General features: G+C 38.0%; 1 long non-coding RNA gene across 1 annotated transcript in view; it reads left to right on the forward strand.

The window, feature by feature from the left end:
• The first annotated feature begins 2,712 nt into the window (after nucleotides 1-2,712).
• The window catches only part of LOC130927748 (uncharacterized), a 288,259-nt gene continuing 277,450 nt past the window's right edge, over nucleotides 2,713-13,521 (forward strand). The window contains exon 1 of the long non-coding RNA XR_009066508.1: nucleotides 2,713-2,820. This is a non-coding gene — a long non-coding RNA (uncharacterized LOC130927748). The remainder of the gene's footprint in view (nucleotides 2,821-13,521) is intronic.

Consider the following 13,521-nt stretch of genomic DNA (forward strand, 5'->3'; position numbering starts at 1 on the left):
AAAAAAATGCCACATGGCAAAATCCGTTTTGCCACATGGCAAATACCACTTTTAGTTCTCGGCCCTGCTGAATTTCGCTGCTTCTAGTATTCGTTGAATTAGAGTGGTGTTGTAATGGGAATATATAAACTCATTTCACATGGCTGAATCCAGCTGCTCCCTTTTAAGAACAACATAAACTAAGTTTTTGTTTGTGCTAATACTGTATGTTTCTAATGTATTTGTAATTTACTTTATAGGTATATTTTGCCTTTTTGTGTGGGAATATGTGTTTGAACAATTTGTTGTGAGCCTTGTAAAAAAAGCAAAAAACATTTTATAGCATTTAAGATTGCGTAGTTTTGCTATGCAAGTTAGCTAATTGCTCTTTTGTTGTACTAGATCCAGGGCCGGCCCAGGCCATTTGGGGGCCCTAAGCAAAATAATGCAGAGGGGCCCATATTTTTGGCCCACCATTTCGTCACAGTGTACTGTGAAACCCATACATGCAATCCAACCCATACGTCCATATTTTGTATATTAATCAGATTTTGTTGCACTGCATACTTCAAACTTCTCACCACAAATGATTGTCAGTACTTCCAGTAGACAGCGCCAAACCTTTTTTCTAAAAGACGAAAGAAAGAAGTTAAGGAACTTTATTTTTTTAAGCATGTAATCAAGTATCAAAACTCATAAAAGTCAAATAAAGCAAACTGTAATAAGCAAAATAGAATATAAATTAAATAATTACCAGATTGGGGGCCCCTTTGTGGTCAGGGGTCCTAAGCAGATGCATAGTCTGCGTATAGGCTGGGCCGGCCCTGACTAGATCCATACCATACCATCATCTTCCGCTTGCTCCGAGGATCCTCATTTATTTATTATACCATTTGAGGTTAAGCTCTGGTATTTTAATGTATTTTTAAATGAAAGTGCAATTTTGCACATTTGTAAGAAACACTCGGTAATTTTATTTTGAAAGTGCAATCTTAGCAAGCCTTTGTTTTGCATCCCTAAATTTTTTTCTGCATCGCATTAAATGTTCCTAATCCAATTACTTGATTGTTCGAGCTAACCAGCTGATAGAATAATCAACTACTAAACTGATGCAGCCCTATTTAGTTTTATTGATTTGGGTGGATAAATTCCCCTCTATTGGCAACAGTTAATATGCCATAACTCGTCTAACATTGCTGAATCCAGCTGCTCCCTGTTAAGACTGACATAAGGTATGTTTTTGTTTCGGCTAATATAAAATTTTCTGCATTTGTAATTTAGTTTAGAGATATATCTAGCAGTTTTTTTGTGGGTATGTGTGTTTGAACAATTAAGAGCATTGTAAAAAAAAAAAAAAAAAAAAAAAAAGTTTTTTGTAGCATTTAAGCCAGCTCTTGTTTAAGCCTTTCAGACTTTTTTTGTACTTAGATCTTTTTTTTTTTTTCATACCGTTTGAGGCTCAACACAGATATTTTAAATTTTTTATCTTCCTTATCTGATTACGCGATTATTCGAACTAACTAGTTCATCAATAAATCAACTAATAAAATAATTGATAGCTGCAGCCCAAAAGAGGATCAAAGTACAACAAAACAACGATTGGCTAACTTACATACCAAAAGTCCGCTTAAAAAAGCTAAAAGCCAAAAGCTTATGTTGGTCTTAACAGGGAGCAGCTGGATACAGCCATGTTAAATAAGTTAGGTCATATTCACTGTTGCCTCTAGTGAACAGTGCATCCACCCTAATCAATCAAAGTAAATGCAAACACTATGAAAACAAACCATTTCAACACCATTTTAATTCAACAAATACTCAAAGCAGCAATTTAATTTGAATCTTTTTTTTCTTTTTTTTTTCTAATCGAATCACTTGAGTTAATCGATTAATCATTGCAGCACTAAGGTTGATTTCACAGGCTTAAACCAGAATTACATTCATTAAATTGAAATAGCTTTCTGTGGATTTTTCTCCCCTCCCAATTTCCAACTACACGCCAACGTAGTCGGGCACAAGATTGCAACAGGAGAACCAATGTGATTTTCAAAATAAAGCGTGTAAAAGAACAGTTTGGATTTGACGTGCGTAAATAACGAGCTATATAGATTTATTTCGACATATTGTTAAATTATACAAAACATCTCATTTGCAGGGTGTGGTGGTGCGCCACAATCTTTTATCTGTAGGGGAAACTGGTTTTCTATATTTTGTCACACCCCAACTGTTAAGTGTACCTTGATATTCCACAGCAACTTGTAGCTCGTTGTGGTCTAGCTGGATGTAATCTCGCCCCGATTCGTACTTTTGTGTATTGTCGAGTTTGAATATGCACCCCCAGCCACTCAGTGACTACTTGATCCCCATTCTCATGGCAAAAAGACTCCCCACCACATCTCAAGGACACTGTTGTGATTGACGGGGCTTAATGTGTATCTTGCCAGAATTGGATTTGATCCTGGGGGCTCTGCCACAGGCCCCCGTGTGAGATTTACGCTCCCCTCCTCTCCTCCCCGTCGTCCCAGCGAGCAGCTCTCGTCTTTTCCCCTCCCGTTGTCTGTCGAACAAATAGAAACAGAATTACCTCTTCGGTGCACGCTTGCGAGATCACGCGCGTATCTGTGTCGCCGAGTGATTGTGCTACTGTTTTTCCAAGGAAAGCGGAGGAGAGGATTTGGGCAAGGTGTTGAATGCGTTTGCGTGCTTTGACAAGTGTGTGTTGGTTTTTCAGGTCATGTACTTGCGGGGTCCTGACATGCATCGGGACGTGAGATGAGAACGGGTGCAACAATCCCGCCGTGTTAAACTGTGTCATACTTCAAATCAAAGACGAGGCCAAGCACAGTATGTATGCTCATTCATGGTTTGCAATAATTAGCTACAAAAAACTCACCTATTTGCAGTTTTATATCGTTTTTTTCTAAATAAGAGGGATGTGAAATCTTAATATTTTAAGTCATGACAATTTCAAATGCTGTCATATTAGCAAGGAAACCTGTCCTCGATGCATACATGTATATTCATCCAGTATGCTCACGATACAAGGCTCACGATAGCAATGACCTCACGATATGGCGATACAACAAATATCGATACACGGGTCAGGAAATCATTCTAAAACTAATAAAGACACAAACGAGCTATTCTTTAAATTCCTTCTGCTTTGAGTTTATCACTTGTAGATGTCCAATCCGTTTGAAATGGGAGGATGGCAGCTCCCACTTTAGACGGATTGAACTTGTGCTGCAAGGATTAATCGATTAATTCGAGTAATTTGTTTAGAAAAAAGATTCGAAGCAAATTCTGCTGCTTGGAATATTCGTTGAATTAAAGTGGCATTGTAATGGTTTGTTTTGAACTGAAATGGGTGGATACAATGCCCTTTAGTTGCGACAGTGAATATTACGTAACTCATTTCACATGGCTGAATCCAGCTGCTCCCTGTTAAGATCATAAGAATATAAGCAAAGTTTTTGTTTGAGCTAGATTTTTAAAAATTCATTCGTTATTTAGTTTGTCAATTCATTTAGATGTTTTTTTTTGGAATATATTTTTAAACGATTTGTTAAAGCAATGCAAAAAAAAAAAAGTTAGCATTTTATAGCATTTAAGCTAGCGGACCTTTGCTATGTAAGTTAGCCAATTGTTATTTTGTTGTACTTAGATCCTCATTTACTTTTTTTTTTTTCAACCGTTTGTAGCTAAGCTCAAGTATTTAGATTTTCATATAGGTGAAACTAGCTGCTCCCTGTTAAGACCAACATAAGCTAAGTTTATGTTCGAGCTAATGTTTTTTTTAATGCAGTCGTAATTTAGTTTATAGGTATATTTAGCCATTTTTTGTGGGAATATATGTTTGAACCATTTGTTAAGAGCATTGTAAACCAAAAAATGTTAACATTTTTATAGCGTTTAAGCTAGCTGACTTTTGCTATGTAAGTTAGCCAACTGTTCTTTTGTTGTACTTAGATCCTCATTCATTTATTTTTATACCGTTTCAAGCTAAGATCGTCTTTTTTCACATGGTTTAAACTAGCTGCTCCTTGTTAAGACCAACATTAGGTTTTTGTTTGAGCTAATGTTTTTTTTTTGTATTCGTAATTTAGTTTGTCAATATATTTAGCCTTTTTTTGTGGGAATATGTGTTTGAACAATTTGTTTAAAGCATTGTAAAAAAGCAAACAGAAACATTAGCATTTTATAGCATTTAAGCTAGCGGACGTTTGCTATGTAAGTTAGCCAGTCATTCTTTTGTTGTACTTAGATCCTCATTAATTTTTTTATACCGTTTGAAGCTGAGTTCAAGTATTTTAATTTTCTAATGGCTGAAACTAGCTGCTCCCTGTTAAGACCGACATAGGGTAAGTTTTTGTTTGAGCTAATGTTTTTTTGATTCACTCATAATTTAGTTTCTAGGTATATTTAGCCGTTTTTTGAGGGAATATGTGAACCATTTGTTAAGAGCATTGTCAAAAAAAAAAAAAAAAAAAAAAAAAAACATTTAATAGCATTTAAGCTAGGGGACTTTTGCTACGTAAGTTAGCCAATTGTTCTTTTGTTGAACTTAGATCCTCATTTATTTTTTTTGTATACCGTTTGAAGCTAAGCTCAAGTATCCGTATGTATTCGTAATTTAGTTTGTCCATATATTTAGCTTTTGTTTTTTGTGTGGAAATATGTGTTTGAACAATTTGTTAAGAGCATTGTAAAAAAACAAACAGAAACATTAGCATTTAATAGCATTTAAGCTAGCGTACTTTTGCTATGTAAGTTAGCCAATCGTTCTTTTGTTGTACTTAGATCCACATTTGTAATTTATACCGTTTGAAGCTGAGCTCAAGTATTTTAATTTTCACATGGCTGAAACTAGCTGTTCGCTGTTGAGCCCAACATAAGGTAAATTTTTGTTTGAGCTAATGTTTTTTTATGCATTCGTAATTTAGTTTGTCAATGAGAGCATTGTTATAAAAAAAAAAAGCCTTTTATAGCATTTAAGCTAGTGGATAAGGGAATTTTGACGTATTCTTCAGGATGTCATCTTTGTAAATCTCACTGGAACAGCACCAAACCAAAGTTCCAGCATCATCACCTTGTCAAGAGTCAAGAATCTGCATTTCTTTTAGTTTAGTTTCTGAATGCTAAAGAGTTGCACTTTTGAACTAATTCGTTATTTTTTCAAGCTTTTTGTCTGAGTTAGTTCTACATGATAAAATGTCTGAGTGAGTGAGACGGGTGATTCCATACTTTTTGCTAGGAGTTGTACATGAAGGAGACATCAGCATATCACAACACTGATTTGCAGACTTCAAAAACAAAAGCGAGCTTATAAAGAAAATCAAAGTCATGCACAGATAAGGGACATGTTATTCACGTTCCATTTTTTTTTTCTCGACACCTCAAAATAAAAACATCAAAAATCGGATTTCTTTATTGCATTTATATAATATAATAATAATAATAATAAAATTTAATATAGCTCTTTCAACATTTTAGGTTTCCGACCCCTGGTCTAAACACATGATTGAGTGCTCGCATTTTTTGGATCGATGCCAAAACTTGCAGAGGTCACGTTGTTCTTTCGACCTGCTCCAAGATATAATCAATCAATCCCACACCTGAAATCTCAATGATCAGTCTATTTATCGACACATCCGTCCGTACTATGTATTCTACAAGTCCAGTGGTTTTGACCAAAATGCCACATAGCAGCTGCGCCAGCCCTGATACATCAAGGACTGATCAATGGCAGCTTGGGTTAACGTCGACATTGGTTGTCAGCATCTACATAAAGTGCTTGCGTCCTATAGTCCCGCCATCAATTCCTCAGACACCGCCGTAAAGATACCCGCCGTCGTCCCATTTAACATGGCGCTCCCTTCTCCTTGGCCTTTAGATAGCGGACTTGTCTGCTAAAGATCTGCCGCGCTAACATCCTTTAAAACAAGCCGAGAGCCCGCCGTCGCGGCTTATTCATCTGGTGGAGGGTTGACATTACCGCCGCGTCCCCGCCTTATCTCTCCCTCGCGGCGAAGGGAAGCAAATGCAAGATAGATTCCTATTTTGCCCGAGAGGGGAAACAATGGCTTTCTATCTTGTTTGTGCGAGCCGGCACACATACACATTGGTACAACAGGACAGACAAGGTCTGTTGCGTGGAATGTATATACTATATACTCGCCAGACACTTTATTTGGGCTTGCAATATGATCGATTTCATACAAAAATGCTGTTATTAGCAGTGTTGTTTTTGGCAGCTCTTTTAATTTTCGTCTTAGTCAACAACTTCGAATGAACATTGACAGACGAGCACATAATTGTAGTCTACAAGGACATCAAAATCTTCATGATGATAATTCACACTCAGCTGTAAAACAGCACATTATGTGGAATTAATTACTGTAATTTTCATACTAAAAGCCGCTTTTTTCCTTCATTTTGAATCCTGCTGCTTATTGTCCAATACGGCTTATTTGTTAATTTATTTGGGTTAAAAGGTAACACTTTATTTAACAGCGGGGTCATAACACTGTCATAAGACAGTTATAATTATGACATGATATGATGATGGGCATTACTGAATGCTTATGTCACATGTCATTGTCATCCGGCAAGTTATGTCGCTTGCATCTTTTACATCCATTCAAAAGTGAGATAATTTGCCAGACTAAATGACATATGTTATAAGTAGGGCTGTCAAACGATTAAAATTTTTAATCGAGTTAGAAGAATTACAGCTTAAAAATTAATCGTAATTAATTGCAATTCAAACCATGTATAAAATATGCCATATTTTTCTGTAAATTATTGTTGGAATGGAAAGATAAGACACAAGACGGATATATACATTCAACATACGGTACATAAGTACTGTATTTGTTTCTTATAACAATAAATCAACAAGATGGCATTAACATTCTCTTAAAGCGATCCATGGATAGAAAGACTTGTAGTTCTTAAAAGATAAATGTTAGTACAAGTAATAGAAATTTTATATTAAAACCCCCTCTTAATGTTTTCGTTTTATTAAAATTTGTAAAATTTTCAATCAAAAAATAAACTAGTAGCTCGCAATTGTTGATGTCAATAATTACACCATGCACACTCATGGTACTAACCCATAAAATCAGTTGGACCCAAGCGCCAGCAGAGGGCGCCAAACACCAAAAAACAAGTAACAAGCGGACATTACGTTGTACTGTCATTTTAATCTGTTTGAGCGGGGCATGTGGGTTAATTGCGTCAAATATTTTAACGTAAGTAATTTAAAAAATTCATTACTAATTAATTAATTAATTACTAATCATTAATTTAAAAAAAAATTACCGCCCGTTAACGCGATAATTTTGACAGCCCTAGTTATAAGCATTCATAAATGCTCATGACAGGGTCATGTCATAATTATGATTGTCTAATGACAGTCTTATGGTGCCACTGTCAAATAAAGTGTTACCAAATACCATAACAAGCAATTAATGAAACAACTGGAACAGGAAGTAAAGAAATAATCAGCACAGAACCTGGATTTTGATTGTAATTTACATTGGTAGAGCTGCAATGCAATGCATGCTAAGAGGCATGTTGGACAACGACAGTGTTGACAGCAGGTGGCAGCAGACGTTGACTGTCTCCCCCAAGGGAGCAGTGATGGCCAAATGAAACTTCTTAATGAAGCTTTGCAGCCAATTCGCTCAAAGCTTCATGGTGATTCATTTGGTCTTATGATGCCGCTGTCAAATAAAGTGTTACCAAATGCAATAACTGGCAATTAATGAAACAACTGGAACAGTAACTGAAGAAATAAATAGCACAGAATTTGAATTTTTACTATTTTCATCTGTAGTGCTGCAATGCATGCTCGGCGGCAAGTTGGACGACAACAGTGTTGTCAGCAGGTGGCAGATGAGGTTGATAGTCTCCCGCAAGGGAGCAGTGATGACCAAATGAAGCTTCCAGAAGCAATGAAGCCTTGCAGCCAATTAGTTCAAAGCTACATTGTGGTTCATTTGGTCTTATGATGCAGCTGTCAAAGTGTTACCAAAAAACATTATTGTCAACTAATGAAACAACTGGAACAGGAACTGAAGAAATAATTAGCACAGAATATGAATTTCGATTATTTACACCTGAAGCGCTGCAACGCATGCTATGAGGCATGTTGGACAACAACAGTGTTGACAGCAGGTGGCAGCTGACGTTGACGGTCTCCCCCACGGGAGCAGTGATGGCCAAATGAAGCTTCTTAAAGCAATGAAGCTTTGCAGCCAGTTCGTTCAAAGCTTCATATTGGTTAATTTGGTCTATTGATGCCACTGTCAAATAAAGTTTTACCAAATGCCATAACTAGCAATTAATGAACAACTGGAACAGGAACTGAAGAAATAATTAGTGGAGAACATGAATTTTGATGGTTATTTACATCTGTAGTGCTGCAAGGCATGCTAGGAGGTATGTTGGACAACAACAGTGTTGACAGCAGGTGGCAGCAGAGGTTGACTCTCTCCCTTCAGGGAGCAATGATGGCCAAATGAAGCTTCATGAAGCAATGAAGCTTTGAACCAATTGGCTGCAAAGCTTCATGGTGGTTCATTTGACAGTCGTATAATGCCACTGTTAAATAAAGTGTGACTGTTTAATATCTTATGCTGTAAAACTTCCATAATACAGTGAGGATAGCTGAGGCTTTCAGTCCAGTGCCTTTTTCGTTCCAAATTTGGTGGGTAGCGGCCCTATAGTGCGAAAATTATGGTAAACTCACCTGGACGCCACGAACTGTTTGCCAAAAGTTTTCTAAGAGTTTAAGAAGATGCTTCCCAAGTCGCCGAGCTAAATGCTAATGCTAACGCGAACGCTATGCTAATGCCACAAGTTAATTAATAGTGTGTGATGAACTTTAAAGGCATCTGACACACTTGTTTAACAAAAGGGGCCTGGAATGGGCACATGCTTGGCGTAGGACGTCACATGAGTGACACGACCAAACACTGCTAGCGTGCTAACTACTCATACGACAAATATCACACATTGTGAACTTATGACGGAAACGACAAATTTTCGTTTCGTCAGAAGACAACTGGCATCCATCTTATGTTTTAGTCTCCGTAGACACGTTTTTAGCTTGTCATGGTGACGTAATCGTCACGAAAAAATTGTTTGTTGACGAAATATTTCGTTGAAGTCAATATTTGACGAAAACAACACTAGTTATTAACGTATTAGTAATACAGTGCGAGCCTGCTAGGTTTGCAAATCCGTACTTAATGCTAGATTTCTCCCAGAAGTAGAGGTTAGCCGTTTAGCTAGCTACGAATACAAATTTAAGTGTTCTTCAATTTTCGAATGACTCTTGCAACTTGAGAGTGGACCTGACTGGACTTTCTCAGGTCTAATTTGCTCCCAAGTTAAGTTTATAGCCTAAAGCTGCAGTATATTTGCACAAAGTTCTTCCTTCCCCGACTTTAAGATTGCAAGGTCTCTCGCCTGTGGCCCCGCGCTGACAAGACGCCCTGAACTTGACACTGAAACATAACTTCGATTCTGTCAGATTCAGGGCCACGTTCCGCACCTGGAAGCTTCGACTTCACAAACGGAAAAACACAGAAGCAGCCGGTCAAGTCAAACAAAACAAAATACCCTTAAATTGAACATGTCGGCTTTTTAATTGTGTTTATTTGCTTTGCTTTGTTTACCCACCACAATTTTATCTGCATACTGAGCAGGGCTTGCCTAGAGGCTTGTCTTGACGGTTTAAAACAACTTGAAATAAGTCTTGTCCTTTTAAAAGGGGAAGGAAACTGCCTCAGCCAGGAAATCCATATTTGGGGTAAAATTAGCACTCCATTGGACTCGGCAACTGAAAGCGTTGAAACTAAATGTTGATTCCTTTCGGTGTCAAAGCTCATTAATTCTTGCGCAGACGCAATTAAGTGGAGTGAAACTGCTGTATGCTCTTTACCTACTTTAACCTCAGCTAAATTGATTCTTGCTTGGTCACACGCTACATTTAGGACTAGCGACGACAAGCTAATGACAGTCCTGATTAGGTGTGGGAATGTACTGGTAGCTCACGATATGATTTGCAAAACAATTCTCACGATAGCAATGATCTCACAATATGGCGATTCAACAATGATTGTTACATGGGTAAGGATAAACAAGCTATTTTCATTTAGTGCTGCAATGGTGAATCGATTAACTCGAGTAGGCTACCGTAATTTTCTGACTATAAGCCGCTACTTTTCCCCTTCATTTTCAATCCCGCCGTTTATAGTCCAGTGTGGCTTATTTGATGATTTATTTGGGTTAATAGGCGACACATGCCTCTTAACATGTATTGCAGCCCTACAGATGTAAAAATTCATGTTCTGTGCTAATTAGTTATTCAGTTACTGTTCCAGTTGTTTCATTTATTGCTTGTTATGGTATTTTGGTCACACTTTATTTGACAGTGGCATCATAAGACTGTCATAAGACCAAATGAACCACCATGATTGCTTCAAGAAGCTTCATTTGGCCATCACTGCTCCCTTGGTTGATACAATCAACCTCTGCTGCCACTTGCTTTCAACACTGTCATCGTCCAACATGCTTCTTAGCATGCATTGCGGCGCTACAGATGTAAATCACAATCAAAATTTAAGTTCTGTGCTAATTACGGTATTGGCCCGAATATAAGATGGTGTTTTTTGCGTTGAAACATGACTGAAAAAGAGGGGGTCTACTTATATTCGCGGTCTAGACATTATACCCATTCACGACGCTAGATGGCGCCAGATATCATTGAAGCGATGTTCTGTCATGACAGATGTCAGCTACTCTCCCCATTCACGACGCTAGATGGCGCCAGATGTCATTGAAGCGATGTTCTGTCATGACAGCTCTCAGCTACTCTCCCCATTCACGACGCTAGATGGCGCCAGATATCATTGAAGCAATGTTCTGTCATGACAAATGTCAGCTACTCTCAAGTTTAACCAGTTTGCATTATTTTATTGCAATGTTTTTCCTTATTCAAATTTGTTTCAAGACTACAGTTAGAATTCACTTCGATGGTTTATGCAATTATTGCAATTTTGTTGTTTTATCACAGTAGATTGGTTTATTTACATTTCAAAAACCAGAAGCCATTCATTTACGAATGTGATTGCTCTTTAGTTTACATATTTAAATGTTCAGATATTCAGATTTGATTTGATTTCAAATCTGGACTTTGACTTGACCACTTGAGAACGTGTATTTTGTTCTTCTGAAACCATTCTGAAGTTGATCTACTTCTGTGTTTTCGATTATTGTCTTGTTACAGCATCCATTCTCTTTTTAGCTTAAACTGTCTGACAGACGGCCTCAGGTATTCCTGCAAAACATCCTGATAGTTTTGAATTCGTTCCTCCATTAATGACTGCAAGTTGTCCAGGCCCTGAGGCAGCAAAACAGCCCCAAATCATGATGCTCCCTCCACCATGCTTCACAGTGGGGATGAAGTGTTGATGTTTGTGAGCTGTTCCATTTTTCCTCCACACATGACGTTGACAATTCAACTTCTTAATCTTTGTCAAAATCACACAAATGAAAAAAGTGACTGCTTTAACCACCCAAAAATTTATAGGTTATATTTTAATGAGGATAGCATACGAACAATGACAGAAGGGGGAAAAATAAGTAAACCCTCTTAAAGAGCAATTAAAACCCATTTTTACCAAACAATTTAAGTCGGGTGTGTGCCCAATCACTGATGAGTGGTTGAAAGCTTCCCTGCCCACTATAAAACACACCTGGTAAGAAATGTCTTGTCTGATGTGCATCGTGGTTTGGTCAAAAGAGCTGTCTGAAGACCTGCGATCAAGGATTGTTGATTTGTGTAAAGCTATTAAAGGATACAAAACCATCTCTAAAAGTCTATGTTCATCAATTGACAGTCAGAGAAGTTGTCTACAAGTAGCGAGAGTTTGGCACTGTTGCTTCTCTCCTAAGGAGTGGCCGTCCACCAAAGATGACGCCAAGAGTTCAGCGCAGAATACTCAGCGACGTAAAAAAGAACCTTAGAGTGTCTGCTAAAGACTTCCAGAAATCACTGGCACAGTCCAATATCTCTGTGCACACATCAACTATATGTAAAACTATGGCCAAGAATGGTGTTCATGAGAGGACTACACGGAGGAAGTCACTTCTGTCTAAAAAAAACAAACAAACATTGTTGTTCGTTTAATGTTCGCAAAAATGGACATGGACACTCCACAGATGTTTTGGCAAAATATTTTTTGGACTGATGAAAGCAAAGTTGAATGTTTTGGGAGTAACACACAACGTCACGTGTGGAGGATAAATGAAACAGCTCACCAACATCAACGCCTCATTCCCACCATGAAGCTTGGTGGCGGGAGTATCATGATTTGGGGCTGTTTTGCTGCCTCGGGGCCTGGACAACTTGCAGACATTAATGGAAGAATGAATTCAAAGGTTTATCAGGATGTCTTGCAGGAAAACCTGAGGCAGTCTGTCAGACAGTTGAAGCTAAAAAGAGAATGGATGCTGCAACAAGACAATGATCCAAAACACAGAAGTCGATCAACTTCAGAATGGTTTCAGAAGAACAAAATTCACGTTCCCGAGTGGCCAAGTCCAGACTTGAACCCCATTGAGATGCTGTGGCATGACCTAAAGACAGCGATTCATGCTAGACATCCCAGGAATCTGACTGAACTACAGCAGTTTTGTAGAGAAGAATGGATTAGTCCCGATCGATGTGCCAGACTGATCTGCAACTACAGGAAGTGTATGTTTGTCGTTATTGCTGCCAAAAGGGGGGTGGGGGGCACAAAATATTAAATATGATGGTTCTTATTTTTCCTCCTTCTTTCATTGTTTGCATGCTATCCTCATTAAAATATGAAAACATAAATTTTTGGGTGGTTTTAGTTAAAGTAGATACTGTTTTTTCATCTGTGTGATTTTTACAAAGATCATATCACATTTGATGGTGATTTTATGCAGAAATGTGAGAAAATCCTGAAAGTTCAGATACTTTTTTTATACTACTGTAGCCGAAACTCTGAGGTGTAAACACAACAGATCAGAGTTGACCAGTCCGTATCATGAACTGCTCGTTGGAAGCACAAGTTTCCAAACCACAGCGACCCTTCGTTGCTGTAGGAAATGCTGGCAAATAACCAGTTTCGAGAAACTGAATAAAAATGCCAGTCAAGAAGCGAAGCAGCTGCACAAAGTTCATCAAAAGGAAAAAAAACAAATCAATACTGCAAAACCAGTTTTCCGTTTCAGTTTGTGAAACATCCTTTCATCTGTGCCGCGTCTTTTCATTCCAAAGCCAAGCGACACAGCTGCTGCGCGCGCTACCAAATGTACCCGACGTCACAATCAACCTGTGAAAGTCATCACTGCCAGCGAAGCTTTTATTGTTCACTTTGTAATTTGCAAACTGAAAAAAAAATTGAGTTTGACACCTAAAAGCTGTCATAACAGGTTTTTTTCTTTCTTCAGCGTTTTTTAACAACAGCATGGGGTTTTAGAGTATAGTTAGCACCTCATATC

This window comes from Corythoichthys intestinalis, chromosome 13 (assembly GCF_030265065.1).
Source record: "Corythoichthys intestinalis isolate RoL2023-P3 chromosome 13, ASM3026506v1, whole genome shotgun sequence".
In the NCBI taxonomy this organism is placed as follows: domain Eukaryota; kingdom Metazoa; phylum Chordata; class Actinopteri; order Syngnathiformes; family Syngnathidae; genus Corythoichthys; species Corythoichthys intestinalis.